The sequence below is a fragment of the Protopterus annectens genome, chromosome 10.part0 (assembly GCF_019279795.1).
Source record: "Protopterus annectens isolate FY-2018-M chromosome 10.part0, PAN1.0, whole genome shotgun sequence".
NCBI classification, from domain to species: domain Eukaryota; kingdom Metazoa; phylum Chordata; order Ceratodontiformes; family Protopteridae; genus Protopterus; species Protopterus annectens.
Window position 1 is genome coordinate 1791266834 of NC_056744.1, and position 25650 is coordinate 1791292483.

The window sequence follows — 25650 nt, forward strand, 5'->3', positions numbered from 1 at the left end:
TTTAAAACTAGACTGCAGGAGCATGTCAGGAATATTATAAATAATAAAGAAGATAGCCCTGTTGATAAACATTTTATACTGGTTCACAATTCTAATCCAAATGGGTTACAAGCCACTATCTTAGAACATATTATTAAGGGTGTATTTTCTGATGATTTGTATAAAAAGAAGTTGTTATATAAAGAACGTATTTTCATTTTGAAATATGACATTTTATTTCCTCAGGGTCTGAATGTGGAATGTAACTGGAGGCTTCTTATTTGATGAAAAAGTAGTATTAAGTATTTTTTAATGTTTATTGATTCATTGGTTTAGGCTGCTTGTTTAATTGTTAGATGTATTAGGGTATATAAACTGTATAAGTTATGTGATGTTTTATACTCCATGAAGGCGGTTGCCAAAGCACTAGAGGTACAATAAACTGGTGTTTTAAGTGGATTCTTCATCTGTGGTCTTCAGTTTTATCTTTTCTTTTTGGTTTGTGCAGTATATCACAACATACCCCTTTAGTCTTCCTTTTCTCTCTGGTATACACTGAGTCAGCTGTGCCATCCCTCTGTTTATATTTCCATCCGCTGCCCACTTCTCCTCCTCCACCCTACTCCTTAACTTTTCTTTTCTCTTTTTTTTCTACTTACTTTTCCACCTACCCTTCCCTTTCTACTTGTAGTCACTGTACTGCTTCCCCTCCACTCTTTCAACTTTTTTGTTCTTATTATAAGATTTCTTTACTGCTTGCATTCCTCCGCTTATAATCCATGTCTGCTCTTCTGAAATCCTCCCCCTCTTTAACCATATCTGGCTGTTATATTTATCTTACTTGCTATAACTCAAGTCGTCAATTTCTGTACTCACCCCCCATTAACTAATTTACTGGTCGTAACTATTCTAGAAGAAGATTTACTGGTTTTGTCGTTTGAAAAACTCATCTCTTCTCTGATTTTTTTTCTACTATTACCAGTTTCTAGGACCTGGTGCAACCCACTACACTCGGGCTCACTCTGTTCCCTTACCCTACTCCCATTTCCACTCACCCCCACTTTCATTTGACTTAAACTCTATACCCATTAAGCACTTCCCCCCTCCCCTCCCAATGTCCTGTAACATGCTCCAGTCAACAATCACTTTCTCTACTTCTGACACCTATCGTATTGAAGACTGTATGTCGCATCCCCCACCACTAATCTTAATTACTTACCATAGACCGTACTCAAACCCATAACCTCTGCCTCATTATGTTTGCCTTTAACCCGTATTTCTCCAACAGCTTTTACTTCTTATTATCTTCTGCAGGACCTACACCGCCAGCTCTTCTCAATATACCTTCCTGCCCAGAATGTGTACACCTAGTTCTACATACCCTCTATTCACTCTGTCTGCCACCCATACATTCCCAATAGCCCCACCTATATTTCCCCATTCTAACACTACCTTGAACAAAATTAAGATATTCTTATTGCCTACATTCCCCCTCAAAAATTAAAGCAAAAAACTTCCACCAACATCATTTCCTTACAAGTCTCAGACTTCTCATCTTAGATGTATCAAGTGACATACATCCAAACCCAGGGCCTAATGATAGCTCCTCTCTCCCCTCACATCCCTAATTCTCTACCCTTTATTCTTCTTCTTCTCATACTCTCACATCTACACCCACCAAAAATCTATCTATTCTATCTATGAACATTCAAAGTATCATGAATAAAATCTCCTCTTTCCATGCCTGGATTTCCTTACACACCCATGACATCCTCTGCCTCTCTGAAACTTGGCTTAAACCCCATATATCTGACACTGAAATTCCTCCACCAAGTTATAACATCCTCTGCCACTATCAGCTTAAGAAGAAAGTTGGAGGTGTTGCTATTCTTTACTCTAACAGGCTCACTCTTCAACTGCTTTCAGTTTCTACCTCTGACTTTCATCCAGCTGTAATCCTCATTGCTAATTGTCAGTTAAACAATCACGAAATATTAGCTATTGCCTCCATTTACATTCCTCCAGGCAACAAAATCCATACCCTAGAGCTCTTTCTCTCTTGGATATTGCAAACTATCTCTTACGAAACTGTTATTTTGGGCGATGTTAACATTGACAGCAATGCCCTCAACAATGATTCCCCTAACTCCTCCATCAGCCTCTTTGGATTCTCCCAACTAATCTCCACCCCTACTCACCTAAACAAGTGTACCAGTTATGGCTCCACTGTAGACTGGGTCCTCACCTCTAATCCTAATCTCTATCATAACTCCTCCACACTAACTGATACCCTTAGCGATCATCACCCCACCTACATACTTAGAAACTCTCATCAACTATGCAAACCTCAGCAATACAAAGAATCCCACAACCTCTCTAACTTTAATCCAGAAACTTTCAAGCACAAGCTCTCTTTAATTAATTGGTCCTTCTCCTTTCTCCACAATCTACCCCTAGAGCAAGCTGTCCTGGCTTTCAACAACATCTTTCTAGACACACTCAACTCCCTGGCCCCCATCAGGAAACTAAGAATAAAAACCCATTAAGCCCCATGGTTAACACAAGCTACCCTATCCCTCATGAACAAGAGAGATAGCATGTGGAGAAATTGGAAAAACTCTAAATCCCTCACTGATTTTCAAATCTATAAAGAGCTCTGTAACTTAACCAAAAAAGGTAACCCTTGACAAACAAAACTTCTTCCAGAAACCACTCAACAACTCCCACTCCAATCCCCCAAACATTTGGCACTCGGTTAATAAACAGCTACATCCAGGGAGCCTATCATCCCCTAACACCTGCCCAGTAGTAATGCCACTGATACTGCTACCTTCCTTAATACCTTCTTCATTGACACTGTCCGCAGCCTTACCAAGAATGACAATATCTCTCATCCCACATCATCTACACCTACTCCATCTCCCATCCTCTCTCTTAAACCCATCCCCACAGCCTGTATTAAATCCCTTCATAGCAGACTTAAAATTTGCTCTCCATCAGTTGACAATCAACCTCCGCAATTCTTAAAAATTGCTGCCAAGTCTTTCGCCTTCCCCATCAATAGATCCATTAAGGAAAACACTGTTCCTAATATATGGAAAAAATTCTACATCATTCCCTTACATAGGTTCATAGGTTCATAGTTGTGTACTAGGCTAATGGCCCTGGAGCCTTTAGAAGCCAAGCCCATAGAAGTGCCCTGGCATTGTGCCACCCAATGTTAATTCCCAGTGCCTCTATCAAGTAGAGCCACTGGAGTGATCCCCGGGGTGAACTTTCTATTTCCCATCCACTCATCAAGATTTCCCTTGAAGAGGGCCAGTGAGGTGCTCTGCTTGACATGTATGGGAAGTCTATTCCAGAGCATGGGCATTCTTTGAGTTACAAAACTGTCCCTCCAGCATGTTCTGCTGATTGTGGTAGTGAGGTTGAGGTCTCTGGAGTGTGTGGTGCGGAGGGATTAGGATTTCTTTAGAAGTACCATTTCTAACAGAGCTAGGTCAGACATGGCTATGTAAGTCAAGCAGAGATCGCCTCTTAGTAGACGATATGAGACAGAGAATAGCTGGTGTTTTTTGAGTCTGTCCATGTAGGACATGTGTTTAAGGCCTAGGATCCTCTTTGTGAGGTACTTTTGTGGCCTCTCCACCTGCTGCAGGTGTCTAGTGAGGTACATGCCAAATAGGGCATTATACCCGATGACTGGTCTAATGAGGGAAGAATAAAGGAGGAAACTCAACCGACCCCTCTAATTTCATGCCAACTGCCATCATATCTCCCATCAAAAATTCTAGAAAAAAATGTATTCACAAACAGCTTCTTCACCATCTTCTACACGAAAAGATTCTCACATCCACACAGCATGTTTTTTGCTTAAAACACAGTACTGCTACAGCCTTCAATACTGTGCCCCATAAACTACTTCTGTGCAAACTAACTTCTAAACCTCTCTGTTCTATGCTGTTTTGGTTCTCCAGCTAACTCTCAAACAGATTCCAGGCAGTGAAATGACAGTCCAACATCTCTCCATTCCTACCCATTCAAACGGGTGTATGTCAAGGTTTCATCTTGGGACCCCTACTTTTTAACATCTTTATCAATGACCTCCACTCCTCTTGCCCACACTCTACCACTGTTCAGTATGCTGATGACTCTACAATCATCTCCTGCCCAACAACATCATTCACCTCCATACCCTTATCCAAGACTCCCCTTCATGTAGTCAAAAGATGGCTTACTTCCAACCGTTACTTAACCCAAAGAAAACCAAACTTCTCCTACTCCTCCCTATAATTCTCCAACATCACAAAACCACCTTTTCTGTTTCCTACCTTAGCAACACAATCATCTCCACTGAACCCCACACTAAACTCCTAGGTGTTCTTACTGATGACCAGATAACGTTCGATCTTCACACTCAGCAATGCAACAGAAAGACACATCAAAAGTTTGGCCTGCTATACAGGCATAATAAATTCCTCACAAATACTTTAAGACTCTCCCTTGCACAAGCTTTCCTACTTCCCACACTACTCTGTGCAACCCCTATATGTGCTAATCTCCAATCCAATCTTCTGTCCAAAATAGAACTCACCTGTAATAAAATTGCAAGATTTGCCACCAACCAACCTTACTTAACCCACCACTGCATTGCTCTAAAAAGACTACAATGGCTGGAATTTCACCACCAAATTCTACTACCCCAGCTTCTCATGGCTCACTCTATCTTACATGAACCTTGCTCATGCCCCTCTCTCTCCTCTAATCCAGCCTTACACTCCAAACCGTGCTCTCCACAGCTCTCAACAGCATCTATTGCAAGTTTATAAGGTGGTACTTGCGTATTATCGCAACCGGATTCGCAACTGCAGAAGCAGCTGACTTTCTAGCCGTTCTGCAGCCGGAAAATGGTGTCAGCCTCTTTTGGGAACTGCAGTGTGTCACAGAAGTGTCAGAAGGTCCCAGGAAATCAGATGAAATGAAATACGGAAAGCAAGGCAACGCCTGTCATTCACACTGATGTGTTAACGTGACATTACATCCACAACTGTCGAAGGAATATTTCTGCTCAAGTAAGGTTTCTACACATAGAAGTAAGGAAACCAAAATTGCATACTACAAACACATTCGTTCACAGCCATTCAAGCACACACAGAAAGGTGTCAATGTGATGTTGCATCAGTTTTCATTGACAGGGTTCAAATTGTCAGTTCAGTCTGCTCAGAACACTGTATGCACATGGCCATGCACTCTGGTTCTAAACATGTATGTGCAGCTCAACTGTGGACACAAATAAAAACCCTGTAAAATACCAACCCGCTCACTGTTTGATGCACTTGCAGAAGCATTCCTGCCCACTAAGTGAAGTAGCTACCTTTATACAGCCTGTACAATAGGTAATTGAAATGATGAATGAGTGAAATGCTGACAGGTGTTTGATGTCAAACTCCCTACTAAGAAGTCAAACACGTGTGACCTTTTCCATTGTAAGATTTACAATCCAATGTCATACTACATTGGTGGAAGTCTATACACATGAGCTTCTTCCCTGTACCATAATGACAGTTGAGTGACACACACTTCCCAAGACAGTTTCAGTACCTTTTTGTATACAGGAGAATGGCTTTCAAATGAGCTACTTCTGCTGTTCCATATCTGGTTGTGATAATATGTAAGTACCTATAAGCCGAATAAAAATACTGGTGAACTCCACTACAGTTACTCCATAGCAAATGCCTGGAATAAACTACCCTTAAGTGTCAGATCTATCACTAGCCCTAAGTCCTTTAAAACAACCCTGAAAGAAAGCCTCTACAAAGCTTGGTCTTACCGAAGTAACGACCGTACATAACATTATTTCCATTCTTCTACAATTGCTCCTCTACAAGCCAACTTAATTGTATGTTCCCTCTTATAAAACATTGCTGCCTGTCTCTCCCACCTCTTTCTGCTGCTTCTTTATTTTATACTAACATTTTCTGTCTCTACTCTCATCTTCTCAAATTGTTCTCTGGTCACTGGCCTCTTTTATTTACAGGACTTACTCCCTGTACATATAGCATTGTTACCTCACAGCAAGAGGTTCTCCTGTTCGATTCTCGGCTTGGCTTGGGAGTGCCTTTTGTGTGGAGTCTGCATGTCCTCCCCGCGGTTGGGTAGCGTTCGAAAGACATGCGTGCGTAAATGGGTGTGCCTTCGTTGAAGGTTGGGCGTTGAGCTGGCACCTTGGCGTTTCGTGAAAATGTACTGCCAATCATTAGTGGACCGGAGTTCGGCTGTGGCGACCCCTTACCAGGAAAAAGCCAAAAGGCAAACAACAACTCCCTGTACATATTATATGCCTTTAAATCTTCTGCTTCTTCTATGGCTTTCACTAACCTGCGACCTCTTTTGCTATTTTTATTTTCCTATTAATGTACAATACTGACTGTATTGTATTTTGATGCATTATGCATTGTACATTATTTTGTATATTGCTACTTGGTCTGCTTTCTCTGCCAGTTTTGACTTTGTACTATGTATGCTTAGTTTAGGTACAACTTGCTCATTGTAATATCTTATCTGTTATATTACTTTTTTTTCTTTTTGTACTACTGGAGGTTTTCTCCTTGGGTCTCCACTGAAAAATGACTTTTTACCCTGTCGGACTAACCTAGTTAACAAATGTCAAATAAAATAAATAATAAATAAAATAAGACACAGAGTAAGAGAAGGATATGTCCATTGGTAAGATGTAGAATAAAGGAGAGAGAGAGTGAGAGAGAGGGAGTCCAAAATTAAGATGCAGGGAAAAGGAGAAAGAAATGTAGTAAGGGGAGAGGAAGACAAACAGGTGCAGAGGGTGAGGACCACTCTGGTTAAATTTGCAAGCAATTATGTCATTTGTAGAACAGCTGCACTGGATATATTATTAGATTTAATGTAGAGGAACAAACTGCATGAAGGCTTAATCAGGTATAGAGCAGGAGCATGGCATGTACCCATGAATTACCACATAGGTGGCAGTACACTAAACACTGAAAGTGTGATGAGAGACTTAGGGACACAGGTGGACAGTGGTATCACCTTCGATAACCACATCGCCACAACAGTCATGAAATCCTTCTATGTAGCATACCTCATCACTAAGGGCTTTTCATCCAGAAAAAAAGGAGGTCATTGTCCCACTGTACTCATCCCTCATTAAACCCATTATAGAGTACAACGCTCCATTTGGTATGTACCTTACAAAACATCTGCAACATCTGCAACAGCTGGAAAGGCTGCAGAAATACCTCACTAAAATAATCACAGGCCTAAAGCAGATGCCCTATGTTGAACGTCTAAAAAAACCCCATCTGTACTCTGTGGCATATCATATACTCAGAGGCAATCTCTGCTTAACATACAAGGCCATGACAAACCCTGAGCTGTTGAACATGCTACACTTAAAGAAATCCCAATCTCTCATAGCTGCACGCTTCAGGGATCTAAACCTTGTCATCACAATAAACAAAACATGCTGGAGGGATAGGTTCCTGACCCAGACACTCCCCATACTCTGGAATAGACTGCCCATACATGTCAAGCAAAGTGCCTCCTTGGCCCTCTTCAAAAGGAACCTTGACAATTGGATGGGAGATAGGAAATTCCCCCCCGGGGATCACATCAGTTGCCCTGCTAGACAGGGGTCCAGGGAAGTAAATATTGTGGGAAGAAATATCCAGGGAATTGTTATGGCTAGGCCCATAACCTAGTACCAACCTATAAACCTATGACCATGTGTCCATCATGTGTTCTTTCAATTGTTACTTAAAGGATTTGATGTTAATCAATTTTAGAGCAACTATGATGGGGTTTCAGATTTTAGAGGCACAACTGTTAGCAAATTGTGCTATTCATTTCTGAATTCAGGCCCTGTATATTTTAAAATAAAATATGTGCTGTTGTAAAGATTATTTATAATTAGTTTTTCTTCACTTGATGTCAGAATGCAAATACTGTGATATAATTATCATTGTGGCAACTAATTTTTATGTCACAACAGCACATGTTGAATAGGCAGATAAACATTAAGGGAATAGTTTATGGAAAAGCCAATATTTAATTTGCAGACGCATACAAATATGTGTGTGTGTGCATGTGTATGTATATCTACATGTGTATATATATATATATATATATATATATATATATATATATCTACCTAATAACAACGACATGCCAAAACACCGACAACGAAATAACTGACACGAAAAAAAGGAAAGTTCAAAAACACGAAACTTCACATGCCCGACAAACCACAATCCCGACAATCAACAAAACAAATACCTTTCCCGAAAAACACACACACAACACGAGCACACCAAAAACCTTACAAACCTGCACTAAACCTTACATACACAACTATCTATGCACTACCCTTAACCCAAACCCTAACCCTAAGGTCCGTCACTATTGTACACCTACAGGGAGTACTGAGCTGCCTGTTTATCCTCAGAGGAGTGGTTAGAGACAGCAACTAGTAATTTATTGGCCATTTTGGGTCATTTCCTGTTTTTTCCAGCCCCCTGCTATAAAGCGCGTGTTAGCGCGCTTTAGCGCGGAGTTGCCACAGGAGCACACAAGAGCAGCGGCGGTTAATCAAGGTTAAACTATTCGGGCTACCTAAAGTCCATTCTTCAAATTTTCCCTTAAAACAGCCTTCCTTGAACTGTACTACTGATCTAACCAGCGTATCCTATAACTAAAAAGTTCATCTCTACTTGATCCCCAAGTAGACTATTCTCTATCTGTAAAGCCTAGCACTTGCTCCTACAGTACTTTTCATCTTGATATAGCACTTTTACTATAGATAGTACCCCACCAGCCTAAAACCCCTTTCTCGATCACCCACATCCCCCGGAGTCTTTTTTTAAGTTTTTTTGTCTATCCCTTCTAGCATGTCGAGGGATCAGTTGCTAGTGTCCTCTCCTGCTCAGCTGGTGAACCTGGGAATATTTTATGGCAATGTTACAATTGCCTCATGTACACAGACAACCCTCTCCTTCTCCCACAAAACACAAATACATGCGAGAGATGCAACTATACAGCCAAACTGGAGGCTGAGCTCTCTCAACATAAGACAGGCAAGACCAGACAGGAGGAGAAGGGTACCACACACACCACACACCCAGTCTCACATAGTACTATCACAACTTCAAATCATACACATAAACACACAAAGACATACTCGGAGGCTCTGATCAAAAATCTTCCAAAACAGCAGAGGCCACCAAAGCAGACACCCAAACAACTACCACCTCAGGACATAACACATGCAACACATAGACCACACAGTCAGTGTGCCAAACAGTCACAGCCCTTAAGGCCAAACACAATGCCAGACACACTCATCATTGGTGACTCCATAGTCAGACACACTGACGTCCCGCTCACCAGATTGAGTAAGGAGAAGGTCACAGTAAGCTGCCTGTCGGGCGCTAGAATCCACCACATAACGCAAGCACTCAGGTCTCTCAACAGCAGGTACAAGTACGACTCAGTCATTGTCCACACTGGTGTAAACGACCTGAGACGTACCTCCTTGGACTACATGAAAAGAGACATTGAGGAGCTCTCTGATTATGTAGCCCAGGCAGGTATGACCCTGACCTTGAGCAGTATCCTACCTTCACCAAGAATGATGCCACAATACAGAGATAAGATGATCAGCTTTAATAATTGGCTTAAACTCTGGTGTCATTCAAAGGGGATCCAATGTCTGTCTGCCTGGGATGACATGCTGGACAAGCCACGCTGCTTCACAAGGGATGGCTTGCACCTGTCACCCTGGGCTTCCGGATATTGGCAAAGGCTCTTGCCACCCCATAGTGCCTTTTTTAGGCAAGGCTCAAATTCTAAACCTACCACCCTAGAACACAAAAAAGGAAAAAAACTAAGGGTAATGCTGCTCAATGCCAGAAGTCTCAACCTCAAGATGCACGCACTCAAGGCTCTTCTCAGTATGGAGAACATCGATGTCTGTGCTGTGACTGAAACCTGGTTCAAGGCTCCTGAGAGCACCCCAGCACTATCAGGTTTTACCTCATACCATGCGTTCCGGCCCCAAAATCCGGACAACACCAAGAAAGGAGGGGGGGTGTCCATATTCATGAAGGACACCCACACCTCAAGATTGGTTGCAACGCACGATGCATCGGAGACCATCCAGGTGCAATTAACCATAGGCAAAACTGCTCTGCAATTTGTAGCATGTTACAGGCCACCCTCTCAAACTCAGGAAACTCACATAGCTTTCCTGAAAACACTGGAGGGGATAAATGTATCTCCAAACACCATCATACTGGATGACTTCAACTACCCTAATATAGACTGGGATCACTACTCAAGCCCAAACACTCTAGCCCAAAGGTTCCTGGAGTTCATAAACTCAAATGCCATGGAACAACTAGTCACCATTCCCACAAGAGGTGAAAACATACTTGACCTCATCATCACGAACATGGGATCACAATGTTCAACACCGGAAGTATACCCCTCACTGGTGAGATCAGATCATAAACTAATCTCACTGGAGGTCCTCATCCCGCCCCCACCTGAGATAAAAAAGACCACAGTGAAGAACTTCTCAAAAGCCGACTTCACACTTCTAAAGACTAGTGTGGTCTCTTTTAAGGCCCCCGAGCCAGCGGTAAACATTACTCAAGCCGCTGAATCACTTACAAATGCCTTCTACCAGCACCTACAGGACTGCATGGATCAGGCAATCCCAAACAAAACAAAGACTCTTTGTACCAAAGGCAAGCGTCCAGTCTGGTGGACCCCAGCCGTAAACAAGCTCTACAACAAAAGGAGGAAGCTACTACAAGATAGAGCAAAATCCTTAAAAGGTAAGACACCTTTGATCATCATAAGTAAAAAACTAAGAGCTCTCATCAAATCATCCAAGGCAAATTTTGAGAGAAAAATCGCTAAGGACTCAAAAGACAATCATAAGGCCTTCTTTAGCTATGTTAGAAACCTGGGAGGAAACTCCCAGATATGCTCAGAATTAGTTCAAAATGATGTGAAAATTACTGAACCTACAGACATTGCCAATATACTGGCTGACAGGTTCAGTGCAAACTCCCCCCCCCCCAAAAGGAGAGATATCTATACCAGAGGATTGTAGCCCCCCAAACATCTCTAATGCCCAGGTGAGAACTGCTCTCTCTAAGGCGAAAAACACAGCATCCATGGGACCGGATGGTGTCCTCGGCTGTGTGCTCCACGAACTCAACGAGGAATTAAACCCGCAGTTAGGACAACTGTTTAATCTTAGCCTCACCTCAGGATACGTACCCAAGGAGTGGTGCACGGCAACTGTGGTCCCACTTCACAAAGGCGGTACCTCCACCGACCCTGGAAATTACCGTCCCATCAGCTTGACAAGCCTGATCTGCAAAGCCATGGAGAGGATCATAATGGAACTCATAAATAAAGACATAGGGAACTTGTAGACTTTGGATCCAACCCAGTTTGGCTTTGTCAAAGGCAGATCATGCCTTTTAAACTTGGTCGACTTTTTCGAAACAGTCACCAAGGCCATTGATGAGGGAAAGGCAGTCCATACAGCCTACCTCGACCTGGCAAAGGCTTTCAACACAATACCCCACTCAGGTATCGTTGAAAAACTCATCAGCTTAAATGTAAACCCATACATCACAAGATGGGTTGCAAACTGGCTAAGTGACAGAACCCACAGGGTCAGAGTTGCTGGCGCCATGTCAGACTCAAAGCCTGTCACAAGTGGGGTCCCACAGGGCTCAGTCCTGGGCCCACTCTTGTTCGGCATCTACTTTTCTGAAGTACAAGCAAACACAGGAGGGTTATGGCTGACAAAGTTTGCAGATGACTGCAAACTGGGCAGCATAGTCGAAAACACATCTGACACAGATATCCTTCAGAAGGGTCTCACAGAAACGGATAACTGGTGCCAGAGCCATGGCCTAAAGTTAAACACCAAGAAATGCATAGTCATACCCTTCGGGAAAAACAAGGTTACCCCTAGCTACCATATAGGTGGCAATCCACTGAGCACAGAAGAAGTTATCAGGGATCTGGGGACTCAGGTTGACAGTAACCTTTCGTTTGACACTCACGTTGCTAAAGTAGTTAGGAAGACCTTCTACATTGCCCACCTGATCATGAAGGGATTCACATCTAGATCAAGGAGGTCATCGTCCCCTGTACTCATCACTCATCAGACCAATGATTGAGTACAATGCCCCATTCGGAATGTATCTGACCCGACACCTGCAGCAGCTGGAAAGGCCCCAAAAGTTCTTCACCAAAAGGATAAAGGGTCTCAAAAATATGTCTTATGCTGCCCGACTGAAAGAACTTCAGCTCTATTCAGTCGCTTACCGCTTGCTCAGAGGTGACCTGTGCCTGACATACAAGGCCATGTCAAACCCAGATTTGATGAACATGCTTCACCTCAAAAAATCTAGATCCCTCAAAACTACAAGGGTGGGAGACTTAAACCTTGACAACGTTATTAATAGGACGTGCTGGAGGGACAGATTCATCACCCAAAGACTCCCTATGCTGTGGAACAAAATCCCGATACATGTGAGGCAGAGCACCTCGCTGGCCGTGCTCAAGAGAAATCTTGACCAATGGATGGGAGATCGCAGATATACCCCAGGGATTACCTCAGTGTCTCTGCTTGACAGAGGCACAGCAAAATAATGGGCATAGTTTTCTTCAAACTAAAGGGGTGGCGAAAGCCACAAAAAAAAGGGGTGGCGAAAGCCACAAAAACTCTGGGCTAGGCTTATAAATGCCCTTGGGAAGATAGCCTAGTATGAACCTATGAACCTATGAACCTACCTTACCCGCACCCTAACTCACTTAATCCACCCCTAATCCTTAAGTCTGTCACTATTGCAGACTTACCTTACCCGCACCCTAACCCTAACTCACTTAATCCACCCCTAATCCTTAAGTCTGTCACTATTGCAGACTTACCTTACCCGCACCCTAACCCTAACTCACTTAATCCACCCCTAATCCTTAAGTCTGTCACTATTGCAGACTTACCTTACCCGCACCCTAACCTTAACTCACTTAATCCACCCCTAATCCTTAAGTCTGTCACTATTGCAGACTTACCTTACCCACACCCTAACCCTAACTCACTTAATCCACCCCTAATCCTTAAGTCTGTCACTATTGCAGACTTACCTTACCCGCACCCTAACTCACTTAATCCGCCCCTAACCCTCAAGTCCGTCACTATTGCACACTTACCTCACCTGCACACTAACCCTAACTCACTTAACCCGCCCACTAAATCTAAAGTCAGTCACTATCGCACACTTACCTGACCCACACCCTGACCCTAACAGCCATCCCTATCGCACACTTCCCTTAACATGTCAGTGTTCTCAGCGTCGGGATTCTCAACTTTTGGTCTTCTCCGTTGTTGATTTTCCGGTTTCGGTGTTCTCATTGTCGGCATTGTGGACTTTCGGTGTTTTCAGGTAGACCCATATATATATATATATATATATATATATATATATATATATATATATATATATATATATATATACATATATATATATATAGATAGATAGGTGTATATATATATATATATATATATATATATATGGGTTACCTTCATTTGACTGAAACCCATTTGACTGACAACTAGTACTCCAGTACACTTTAAGGCAAATAACAGGGATTTGTCCCCTTCCCCAGTGTAGTGCAACCCTGCAGTTGATATATATAGTTGGGGGCACAGCCCCCCACATTGAGGAGTGTGGGGGGGTGAAGCCCCCCACCTATTTTGGTTTAAATTCTGTACTTTTTGTATTATATTCTTCTTTTAAACGAAACTAGGTGGGGGGCTTCGCGCCCCCAACTATATATATCAACTCCAGGGTCCACTACATTGGGAAAGGGGAGAAATCCATGTTATTTGCCTTAAAGTGAACTGAAGTACTAGTTGTCAGTCAAATGAGTTGTCAGTCAAATGGGCTATATATATATATATATATAGGTTTGTGTGTGTGTGTGTGTGTGTGTGTGTGTGTGTGTGTGTGTGTGTGTGTGTGTATGTATATATATATATATATATATATATATATATATATATATATATATATATATATATGGGTCTGCTTTGTTTCATTGAAAGCTCATTTCACTGAATTTGAATTCACCCTGACGAACTCGCTGAAAGCTCAGATTTCTGAAAGCTCATTTCACCGAATCTCATGTCACTGAGGTGAAGTACTGGCACTGTATTGAGTACTGTAGGCAAGTAAAAGGTATGTGCCCTTTTCCTCATTGTAGTGCGATACTGGAGTAAGTATATATAGTTAGGGGTTTGTGTGGGGGACACAGCCCCCACATTGGGGGGGTGGTAGCCATAGCCCCCCACCCCACTTAGTTTGGGTATATATTGTCTTCTGGAAAAAGTTAGTCACTGATGTTATAAGTATGCATGTCTATGGTTTAAAATGTATTGTTTTGAAGCTTTTGGTGAAATATAATATAAAACCAAACTAGGTGGGGGGTCTACAACCCCCACTCTCCCCCTAACTATATATACTAACTCCAGAATCGCACTACAATGGGGAAAAGGGCATATACCTTTTACTTGCCTTACAGTACTCAATACAGTGCCATTACTATTTGTCGGTGAAATGAGATTCGGTGAAATGAGCTTTCAGTAATTTGAGCTTTCAGAGATTTTGTCAGGGTGAATTGAAATTCAGTGAAATGAGCTTTCAATGGAACAAAGTAGACCCATTGAACTATAAATTACTATATAAACCAAAAGACTGCTGTAAAAGAAATGCACTGATAAAGATCTAATAAAAATTGTTTAGAGTCCCTCAGGACCACAGGATTCAAATTAATAACCGGTCTCAACACCTTCTCAACGTATAAAGAAAGTGTCTCTGTAACCCAACCACCACCCGCCACTATTGGTCTCATTGGTGGGTTAGTGGGGTGCTTATGAACCTTAAGGAGGCCCTGTATCAATAGAATTAAGGGATTAACCACCTTCAAGAATTAAAAAACATCCTCTGTAACAAGATGAGTCAAAAAATATCTAATATGCACTGACTGACCAAGGACATCACTTCATGAACATCATTAAGAGTGATCCTCTCATTAAAACTGCCATCACTCAACACTGAGCACATAGCCCGATCATAATGTGACTTATCCATTACAACTATGAGGCCACCCTTGTCAGCTGGGCGAATTACTATGCGCTCATCATCCTGTAGGGCTCTCAGGGCTGCCCTTTCAACATAAGACAAATTATTCTTATAGTGTGTATAGTGAGCATCACGAGTATCATAAAAGTTAAATACCTGATCTTCAGTTAACTTTAAATATGCTTCAACAAGAGGATGATTATTAGGAACATAACTACTCGGTTTCCTAAGGCCATGCATATATATTTACTCTACATAAGTCAATAGTTTCTTATGTTCTTTTTGTTTTATTCTATGCCTGATTCTGAACTGTTTCATTGTTTGATTGTATAATTAATGACTTGATTGATGTGATTTGATGATTGGCTGCTATGTGCTCTTTGTTTAGTTTAAATAGTGGCTGTGTCAGTAGTTGTTCTATGGTCTGATGAAGCTAGATAGTGAAAGCGCTTACCTTTTGTTGACTACAATAAATGAGATTTTATATGCTTTTATATATACTTGGACTTTTTGTGCTTGCTACCTGAATCATTTGAACTGCCTTATTTCTTGAGTTCTTGCTTGGAACTTGAGTTTCCTGTATGCCTGGCTCCATCCGTTGTTAGTTTACAGCAGTCTTTTGGTTTATTTATTTCTACTTAACAACGGAGGACTTACCACTTGGATTCCACTATTTTGTTTTCGTTATAAATTACTATATGTTTGTTACCTCTTACGTTTTTTTTAGGTAACATTTAAACGGGAAATTAAACGTTAAAAGTTTAGAAACCTTTCGTGGCTGTTACCCAGCCATTTTAATAAAATGGTAATTTACTTGAGTATTTCCTTGTATAAAATGCTGCTGACAGAAGTGCACATGTCAGATGCATGTAATTGCACACAGATGTAATCACGTGTCAAGGCAAACAACACAAAGAGTAGTAGAAACATAATTTGCTTAATTGTTTCGCTGCACTAATCATTCTGTGTATCATTCACAAGAGTGGAGATCACTGCTGGTTGTTTCAAATATGTTTTGCAATTCTAAATCGACACTGAACCGCATGTGTGACCACCTCTAAGCCCTTGCTGAGTGCATTACAGTGCAAAAGTGGCACAGAGCAAGACACAGGTTGCTAAGCTGCTTTTTCAGATGTTTACAAACTCTGCTTCCACTTCCTGTTGCTGACATCACTTCCAATCTTGCTTCCTCATCAGCTGTTTGGAGTTTTCCGGAATGCAGTATTAACCGCAGAGATGACACAGTGCTCCAGACCTGACAGACAGACATATCTGCTACTTACTGAGGGCAGAGTAGGGGAACTAGCACAGGCTGAAAGGATTTACTCACTATTTTTGGCTGTCGTGTCCCCTCATGACTGACTTTTTGTTTTTTAGAATGTAATGATGTAAGACAAAACAGCACCCAAATAGTATTAGCACAGTTTCTTTTACAGCACAGTGTGTGTATTTGTACATACCTACACTAATATATATATATATTTACATAACGTGTGTGTGTGTGTGTGTGTGTGTGTGTGTGTGTGTGTGTGTGTGTGTGTGTGTGTGTGTGTAGATATATATATATATATATAATATGTGTGTCTCCGTGCCCGCATGTGTGTGAGGTATTTGTATCTATGTATACTATGTATATATATATATATATATATGTGTGTGTGTGTGTGTGTATGTGTGTGTAAGCACAGAGAGAGTTTTCACTGTGTAATACCGTAAACCTTCTGACCATTACATGACGTTTAAGGTATCACACAGTGAAAACTCCACCTTGCCTGGGTTTTCTTGCAGTTGTTAGTATAGTTTATCTGTATGACCTTATTACCCTTCAGTTTGCACGTTAGTTGGAATATTTTGCAGACACCATAATATTTATGAGCATCAGCTTGGTTTAAAAACTCTGTGTTTCCAAAGTATAGCCAAACAATCCCCTTATGTGCTCATGAGGTCAGAAGTCAGGAACATACAGGTCTAACGTTAGTGGGATTTGGCTTTATTGGCTTAAATGTATCCATAAAGACTTAAATATTCGGAAACCATGTAGCTGAATCATTTGATGTCCTTAAGGGGTCATTTGCATATATCCCAATGGGGTTCCATTACTGGAGATTTAAGGTTTTCTACATATATATATATATATATATATATATATATGTATATATGCACACACACACACACACACACACACACACACACACACACACACACACACACACACACACACACACACACACACATATATTTTTTATTTATTTAACATTTGTTGACTGGGAAAGTCCGACTAGGACAGATCCGATTTTCAGTGGAGGTCTGGGGAGAAACGCTGCAGACATATGTCTTTGGAATGTGGGAGGAAACCACTTGAACACAGGGAGGACATGCAGACCTTGCACAGAAGGCACCCCAGCTGAGAATCGAACTGGAGAATGTCTTGCTATGATGCGACAATGTTAACTTCTGCACCGCTCAGTGGGTCTGTACAAATGTGTGTGCAGATATACATATATATATATATATATATATATATATATATACATATATATTTATATATATATATATATATATATATACACACACACACACACACACACACACACACACACACACACACCCTTCCACCATATTGCATTTAACACATTTAATAAGTTTAACAACAGCAGAGTGAAAAAGCAGACTATATAGTCTTAGTACTTAAAAGTCTGTCATTCTCGCATTCCATAGGCTTAGATTCTATAGACATGATTGTATGTGCAGATTGATGACTATAAATATTTTTAAAACTACAGTATTGCTGTTAGTAATTGCAGTACTTTATGTGTCCTTTTCTAGAACATTTAAAACAATCCAACTCAGATGGTGACTTTTTTTCTTGTTTGCAGGCTAAGCAACATATTTAGATGAAGGCTTGTTATTAGCCCTTCAGGCCTACAAGTCTAACTTAGCATGCGCAAGTTTGGTTGACAGTAAACAATTTATAATACTGCTACCTGCTCAGAAGTCAATGTCATTCTGAAATACCTGCTTTTTTAATTTCTAGGGGCTACCCTTTTAAACTTGTCCATAGCTAAGGTTTCTAAAATTTTACTGTACTATTTACATGAGGTTCTAGTGGAAATTTTAAATCATGCATTAAGTCAGCCACTTCTGACTGTACCGGTATGTCCACCCTGAATGTCCAGTTATGAAATTTAAGGGAATTAATGTAAGGAGAAGCTTCAGCCACTGCCGGAACCTCTTATTTATGCTGTGGGCAGTACTCATGAGCATCAGCATCTTTTAAGGCCATGCATACCTTCAGCAAATCCCCAGTCCGATATGGTGATGGAATCCTGACCATGACATCTTGGGGCGACAAATCGTAAGCTGCATACCTTTTCAAGGCCATTAGGTGGGCCTCCACGTCATCTTCGTTGCTTAAATTCTTTAGAGGGCTGCTGGCTTTTGGTACATCAAGGAAGGTGGGCTGCTGGTGTACGATTACAGCAACCTGTTGCTTCAGGCTGAGTAGGTGCTTGCTAACACAGGAATACCCCTTTGAACCAGGGTCTCAAGTATTTTATTTTCCATTCTGCAAAGGCTTAGATGTTACACATCAGAACACAGAGGGCTTTAGGTTCAACGGAAGGTATACAACCAGAATATAAATCTCTCTTCCTTCAGGAAACTCCTCATTGCACTGCCACAAGCGTCCTTTCCAGAAGTAATTTCAGTATGGATACCAGGATTTCACAGTTCCTCACAGTAACCTCTGTGAGTGTCACAAGGATATTTTGACTTGTAAATTCCCCTCTAGGTACAAGAGTGTAATCGTTCCCCAGTTAAAACGCGTCAACACTGTGCTTACTTTTCATTCAATGCACCACACACTTTCCACTTCAACAGACAGCATTTGCTTCTTATTAATCATAGTCCTAGATACACCTCTGCGTTTCTTTTTTAACAGCTTTATTAAATCACATTTTAAATAATATCACAGGTACACATACATGAGTAGAAAACAAAAACATAGTGCCATTTTTTAATTAATTTTCATGCATTATACATATATATACATTTTCCTTTTAACAATTATCATTCGCTCCAGCATTACATACGATAGTTGATTCCTACCCTCCCTTAAATCTCACTCCTCCTGAACATTATTCTGCATGTACTGTTCTCACAAATTCATTTTATCTCCATGTAATTTCCTCCTTCCCCTTTCATAGACAGTCCACCTCCAGATCTATTATCCCATTATCAATATTCAGTACTACATTTATAGCTGGTTTAAATTTTCTTGTCAATTTTCTAGTAATTGCTGTTTTGGAAATCAGTATTATTAAAATTAGTAAAGCATTATTATGTCTAGGCAATTCAGATCCTAAAAATCTTCTTAGTTACAATGATTTTCTTACCAAACATTTCTGATAAAGTGTTCTTGTAGGAATTATCATCTGCAAACACTTTACATTCCCAGAAAAAAGTGTTCTCAGTTGTCTCACTGTTTCCCATCACACCTCCAACATTTGCTATCCACCTGAGGGAAAATGGTCTGAAGTCTGCTTTGGGAATAAAAATCCCTATGCATTTACTTCCAAACAAAAATTCTAAACCTTCTGGACTTTGTTGTATACTTATGAGCCACACAGATCCATTGTTCCTCTGTAAATTGCCTTTTCAACCTATCTTTCCAATCTTTTCTAAAAGCCTATGATCAATTATTATAGTTATCATGCAATATTTTATATATCCTACTAGTTATCCCTTTTAACAGCAACCTCTGTTCTAGACTCACCTAAAAACTTTACCAGAGCAGATTTTTCACTTACTTTTCCATATCTCATTCTCTTTGCAAATACTCTGATGTGAAGTTGTTAAATCTCGCTGTTTATTCTCACTGATGGGTTCGGAGCCGATCCTCGGCTCCGACATGGCCAATAGCAAAGCTCAAGGTTTGCCAGTAGCTCAAGACCAAGCCCCTTATCCCACAATGCACTGCTGGAATTACATCAGATCTAGTTTGCCGCTGTAAGAGAGATCTCGGTGATCCAGCTAGCTCGGACTATTTGTGGGAAAAAAACCCAGCAAGTTTTATAAAAAAAACTTTCTTTTTTGTTTCTAAGATAGTTGTGTGTTAGTATTAGATAATTAGATAATAGAATCTACAGTTTTAGATAGTTAGTGCCCTGTTGACTTGGTTTGTGTGGGCCTTTAGCCCTATTTACACTTATTAGCCTTTTCTAATAGTCAGGGTTTTTCTCTGTGGTCCTCTTTAGCCCTATAGGTTCATAGGTTCATAGGTTCATACTAGGCTATCCGCCCTAGGGCATTTATAAGCCTAGCCAGAATGTGTTTGGCTTTCGCCACCCATTTTAAATTTATTTTGCTATGCCCTTTTTCGAGGTTAGTATACTGTGCCTCTGTCTAACAGTGACACAGAAGTGATACCCAGGGTAAACCTATGATCTCCCATCCACTCATCAAGATTCCTCTTGAAGAGAGTCAATGAGGGACTCTGCCTAACCTGGACTGGGATTTTATTCCAGAGTGAAGGGAGCCTCTGGGTTATGAATCTGTCCCTCCAGCATGTCCTATTTATTTCAGTGCTGAGGTTCAAGTCTTTCGAGCTCGTAGCTCGATGGGATTCGGATTTTCTGAGGTGGAGCATGTCCATTAATTCCGGGTTGGACATGGCTTTATACGTCAGGCACAGATCGCCTCTGAACAGGCGGTATGCCACTGAGTAGAGCTGGAGTTTCTTTAACCGGGCAGCATATGGCATCTGTTTGAGCCCTTTGATCCTCTTGGTGAGGTACTTTTGGGGTCTTTCCAGTTGCTGCAGGTGTTTGGTAAGGTACATCCCAAAAGGGGCATTGTACTCAATTATGGGCCTGATGAGGGATGAGTAAAGAGGCACGATGACCTCCCCTGATCTAGATGTGAATCCCTTCATGATTAGGTGGGCTATATAAAATGTTTTTCTAACCACTTTGGCCACGTGGTTGTCAAATGAGAGATTGCTATCAACTTGGGTCCCCAGGTCCCTAATTACTTCTTCTGTACTTAATGGATTACCACCTATGTGGTAATTTGTGGGCACTTTGTTTTTGCCAAAGGGGATGACTATGGCATTTAGCTTGAGGCCACGGCTCTGGCACCAGTTGTCTGTTTCTATGAGGCCCTTTTGGAGGATGCTTGTGTCGGCTGGAGAGTCGATTATGGCACCCAGTTTGCAGTCATCTGTGAACTTGGTCAGCCACAGTCCTTCCATGTTGGCCTGTACCTCCGAGAAATATATACCAAACAAGAGAGGTCCCAGGACTGAGCCTTGTGGGACACCACTTGTAACTGGTTTGGAGTCTGACATGGCTCCAGCAATTCTGGGATCTGGGGACTCAGGTGGGTTCTGTCCTTGAGCCAGTTTGCAATCCATCTAGTGACATAGGGGTTTATATTTAAGCTGGTGAGCTTATCTATAATGCCCGAGTGGGGTATTGTATTGAAGGCTTTTGCGAGGTCCAGGTAGGCTGTGTGGACCACCTTCCCCTCGTCAATGGCCTTGGTGACTGTTTCAAAGAAATCAACCAGGTTTAAGAGGCAGGATCTGCCCTTAACAAAGCCAAACTGGGTAGGATCCAGTGTCAGTAGGTCCCCAATATCTTTATTTATGAGGTCCATGATGATCCTTTCCATAGCTTTGCAGACCAAGCTAGTCAGGCTTATGGGGCGATAGTTTCCAGGATCCGTTGAGGCACCACCTTTATGGAGAGGGACCATTGTTGCTGTACGCCACTCTTTGGGCACATATCCTGTAGTAAGGCTGAGATTGAACAGTAGTTTTATGTTTGGGTTTAGCTCTTCTTGGAGTTCATGTAGGATGCAGCCCGGGACACCATCTGGTCCCATTGATGCTGTGTTTTTTGCTTTGGAGAGGGTGGCTCTTACCTGAGTATCTGAGATGTCAGGGGGGCAGCACTCTGCTGGGATAGATATTTGCCCTTTTCGTGGGGGGGGGGGGCGGGGGTAGTTTGCACTGAACCTGTCAGCTAGGATGTTGGCAATGTCTGTGGGTTCAGTGTATTTTTTGTTATTTTGGACTAATTCTGAGCATATCTGGGAATTACCACCCAGGTTCCTAACATAACTAAAGAAAGCCTTGTGATTATCCTTAGTGTCCTGTGCAATTTTTCTCTCGAAACTGGCCTTAGACAATTTTATGAGTGCCTGTAGTTTTTTGCTAATACTGATCAGTGATGCCTTCCCTTTTTGGGATTTTGCTCTATCATTTAGTAGCTTCCTCCTTCTATTGTATAGTTTGTTTATGGCTGGGGTCCACCAGACAGGACGTCTGCCTTCGGAGGACTGGGTCTTGGTTTTATTTGGGATCGCATGATCCATGCATTCCTGAAGGTGTTCATAGAATGCGTTTATAAAGGATTCTGTGGTCTGGGCTGTATTTTCCACAGGTCCGCGGGCTTTGAAGGATTCCACCTCAGTTTTGAGGAGTGTGAAATTTGCTTTAGAGAAGTTTTTCACTGTGGTTTTCTGGGCAGGGGGTAGGGTCGGGATGTGAATATCCAGTGAGATTAGTTTATGGTCTGATCTTACCAGTGAGGGATACACTTCTGGTCTGGAGCACAGAGTCCTCATGTTGGTGATGATCAGGTCCAGTATGTTTTCCCCTCTTGTGGGAGTGGTAACAAGTTGTTCCATAGCATTTGAGTTTATAAATTCTAGGAACCTTTGGGCTAGGGTGTTGGAGCTAGAGTAATGCTCCCAGTCTATGTTTGGGTAGTTGAAGTCGCCCAGTATAATGGTGTTTGGAGAGACCTTCATATTTTCCAATGTTCTCAGGAAGACCGAGTGGGGTTCCTGGGTTTGGGAGGGTGGTCTGTAGCAGGCTATAAACTGGAAGGCAGTTTTACCCACTGTTAGTTGCACATGGATAGTGTCTGATGCTTTGTGCTTTGCCACCAACCTGGAGGTGTGGGTATCTTTGATGAATATCGATACTCCCCCTCCTTTTGTGGTTCAGTCCAAGTTTTGGGGCTGAAAAGTATGGTATGAGGTATAACCTGGTAGTGCTGGGGTGCTCTCGGGAGCCCTGAACCAGGTTTCTGTTATTGCACAGATATCGATGTTCTCCATGCTAAGGAGAGTTTCGAGTGCGTGCATCTTGAGGTTTAGACTTCTGGCATTGAGTAGCATTAGTCTTAGTTTCTTATCCCTTGTGATACCTATGGAGGTGGGTTTGTCTTTTGAGCCTTGCCTAAAAAAGGCACTATGGGGGTAGCAAGAGCCTTTGTCAATATCCAAAAGCCCAGGGGTGACAGGTGCAAGCCGTCCCTAGCGAAGCATCGTGGCTTGTCGAGCATATCATCCCAAGCTGACAGGCATTGGATCCCCTTTGAATGACACCAGTACTTAAGCCAATTGTTGAAATTGATCCATCTTGTCTTCATATTGTGGCATCATTCTTGGTGAGGGTAAGATGCTACTCAAGGTCAGGGTCATACCAGCCTGGGCTACATGCTCAGAGAGCTCCTTTATGTCTTTTTTCATGTAGTCCAGGGAGGTATGTCTCAGGTCATTCACACCAGCATGGACAATGACTGAGTCATATTTGTACTTGCCTTGGAGTGACCTGAGTGCTTGTGTTATGTGGCGGATCCTAGCGCCCGACAGGCTGCTCACCGTGTCCCTCTCCTTGTTCAGCCTGGTGAGCGGGATGTCAGTGTGCCTGATGATAGAGTCACCTATTACAAGTGTATCAGGTGTGTTGTTTAGTCTTAAGGGCTGTGACTGTTCGGCACACTGGCTTTGTGAGATATGTGTTGCACGTGTTTTGTTTTGGGGTAGCGGTTGCTTGGGTGTCTGCTTTGGAGGTCTCTGCTGCTTAAGCAGATCTTTATTTAGAGCCTCCGAGTATGTTTTTGTGTTATTATGTGTTTGGTTTGCTGTTGTGGTAGGTCTATGTGAGACTGGAATTGTAGTGAGTGTGGTTTCCTTCTCCTCCTGACTGGTTATGCCAGTACTGAGTTGAGAGAGCTTAGCCTCCAGTTTGGCTGTATGGTTGCATCTCTCACATATGTTGGAATTTGTTGGGAGGAGGAGAGGGTTGTCTGTGTACATGAGGCAGTTGTAACATTGCCTCAAGATTCCCAGATTCACCAGCTGGACCGGAGAGGAGATTGACAACTGACCTTTTGGCATGCTAGAATAATATTGGGAATTCCTTAATAATTGAAAACAAGGGCCAGTGGGGAGTGAGGGTGTAGTGCTTTTAATTTTTAGTGCTGACTTATATAATTGCTTTAGTGAGCAAGTGCCAGGTAACTTAAGTGCAATGTGTTACAGGTAACTTAAATGCAAAAACAACAAACAGTAACTTTCTTTCAAGTGAAACAAGGAAATAAGTACAGTAAGCAATGCAGATATCACTAGTGATCCACAGAAGTGCTGAGAAGCTGCGTATTAGGTGGAATTAGCGTTCCAAAGAAATAATAAGCAAACAAACAACAAGCATATAAACAAAGCTAGATTCAGCAGGCCTGGATCTAGTCTATGCTACAGCAAACAAGGTGTACCAATTTCAGTAAGATACAGTTCAAATATTCAGGCACTATAAACCTTTAACCAGAAATTCCCAGCTCAGAAAGGCAGAGTCCAGCCTCTTCTCCCACAAGAGTGCAGACCACGTACCTTCTTAATATAAAATAACTGGCCTGAAACCCAAGTGCTTAAACCAGAACTAATACACTTTAAGAATAACAGACACTGGGCTCTCAATCAGCAGTTTCTAACTTAGAAGAATGAAAGCTACCTGTCCTGCCACCACAGTGCATGCCACAAACCTTCCTAATGTAAAATAACTGGTCTGAAGCCCAAGTGCTTAATCCAAAAGACTTAGAATGATAGCTACACTTTAATCAAGTTACTACCAAGCAGTAATAAATACAGTTGAATACTTTAGAGAATGCCTGGATTAGTGCTCAAGTTACACAAACAAAGCTAGATCCAGCAGGCCCGAATCCAGTCTATGCCACAGCAAACAAGTTGCACCAACTTCAGTAAGAAGCAGTTCAGATATGCATGCACTATAAGCCTTTAACCAGAAATTCCCAGCACAGAAGGGCAGAGTCCAGCCTCTCCTCCCACAAGAGTGCAGACCACGAACCCTCTTAATGTAAAATAACTGGCCTGAAAGCCCAAGTGCTTAAATCAGAATTAATACACTTTTAGAATAACAGACACTGAGCCCTCAATCAGCAGTTCCCAACCTAGAAGGATGTAAGCTACCTGTTCTGCCACTACAGTGCAGACCACAAACCCTCTCAGTGCAAAACAACTGGTCCGAAGCCCAAGTGTTTAAACCAAAAGGCTTAGAATGATTTACACCAAGCAGTAATATATACAACTGAGTACTTTTAAGATGATGCAAAAGTAAAATAAAGTAGGTAGAAACACAAGTACACTAAAAGCAGAT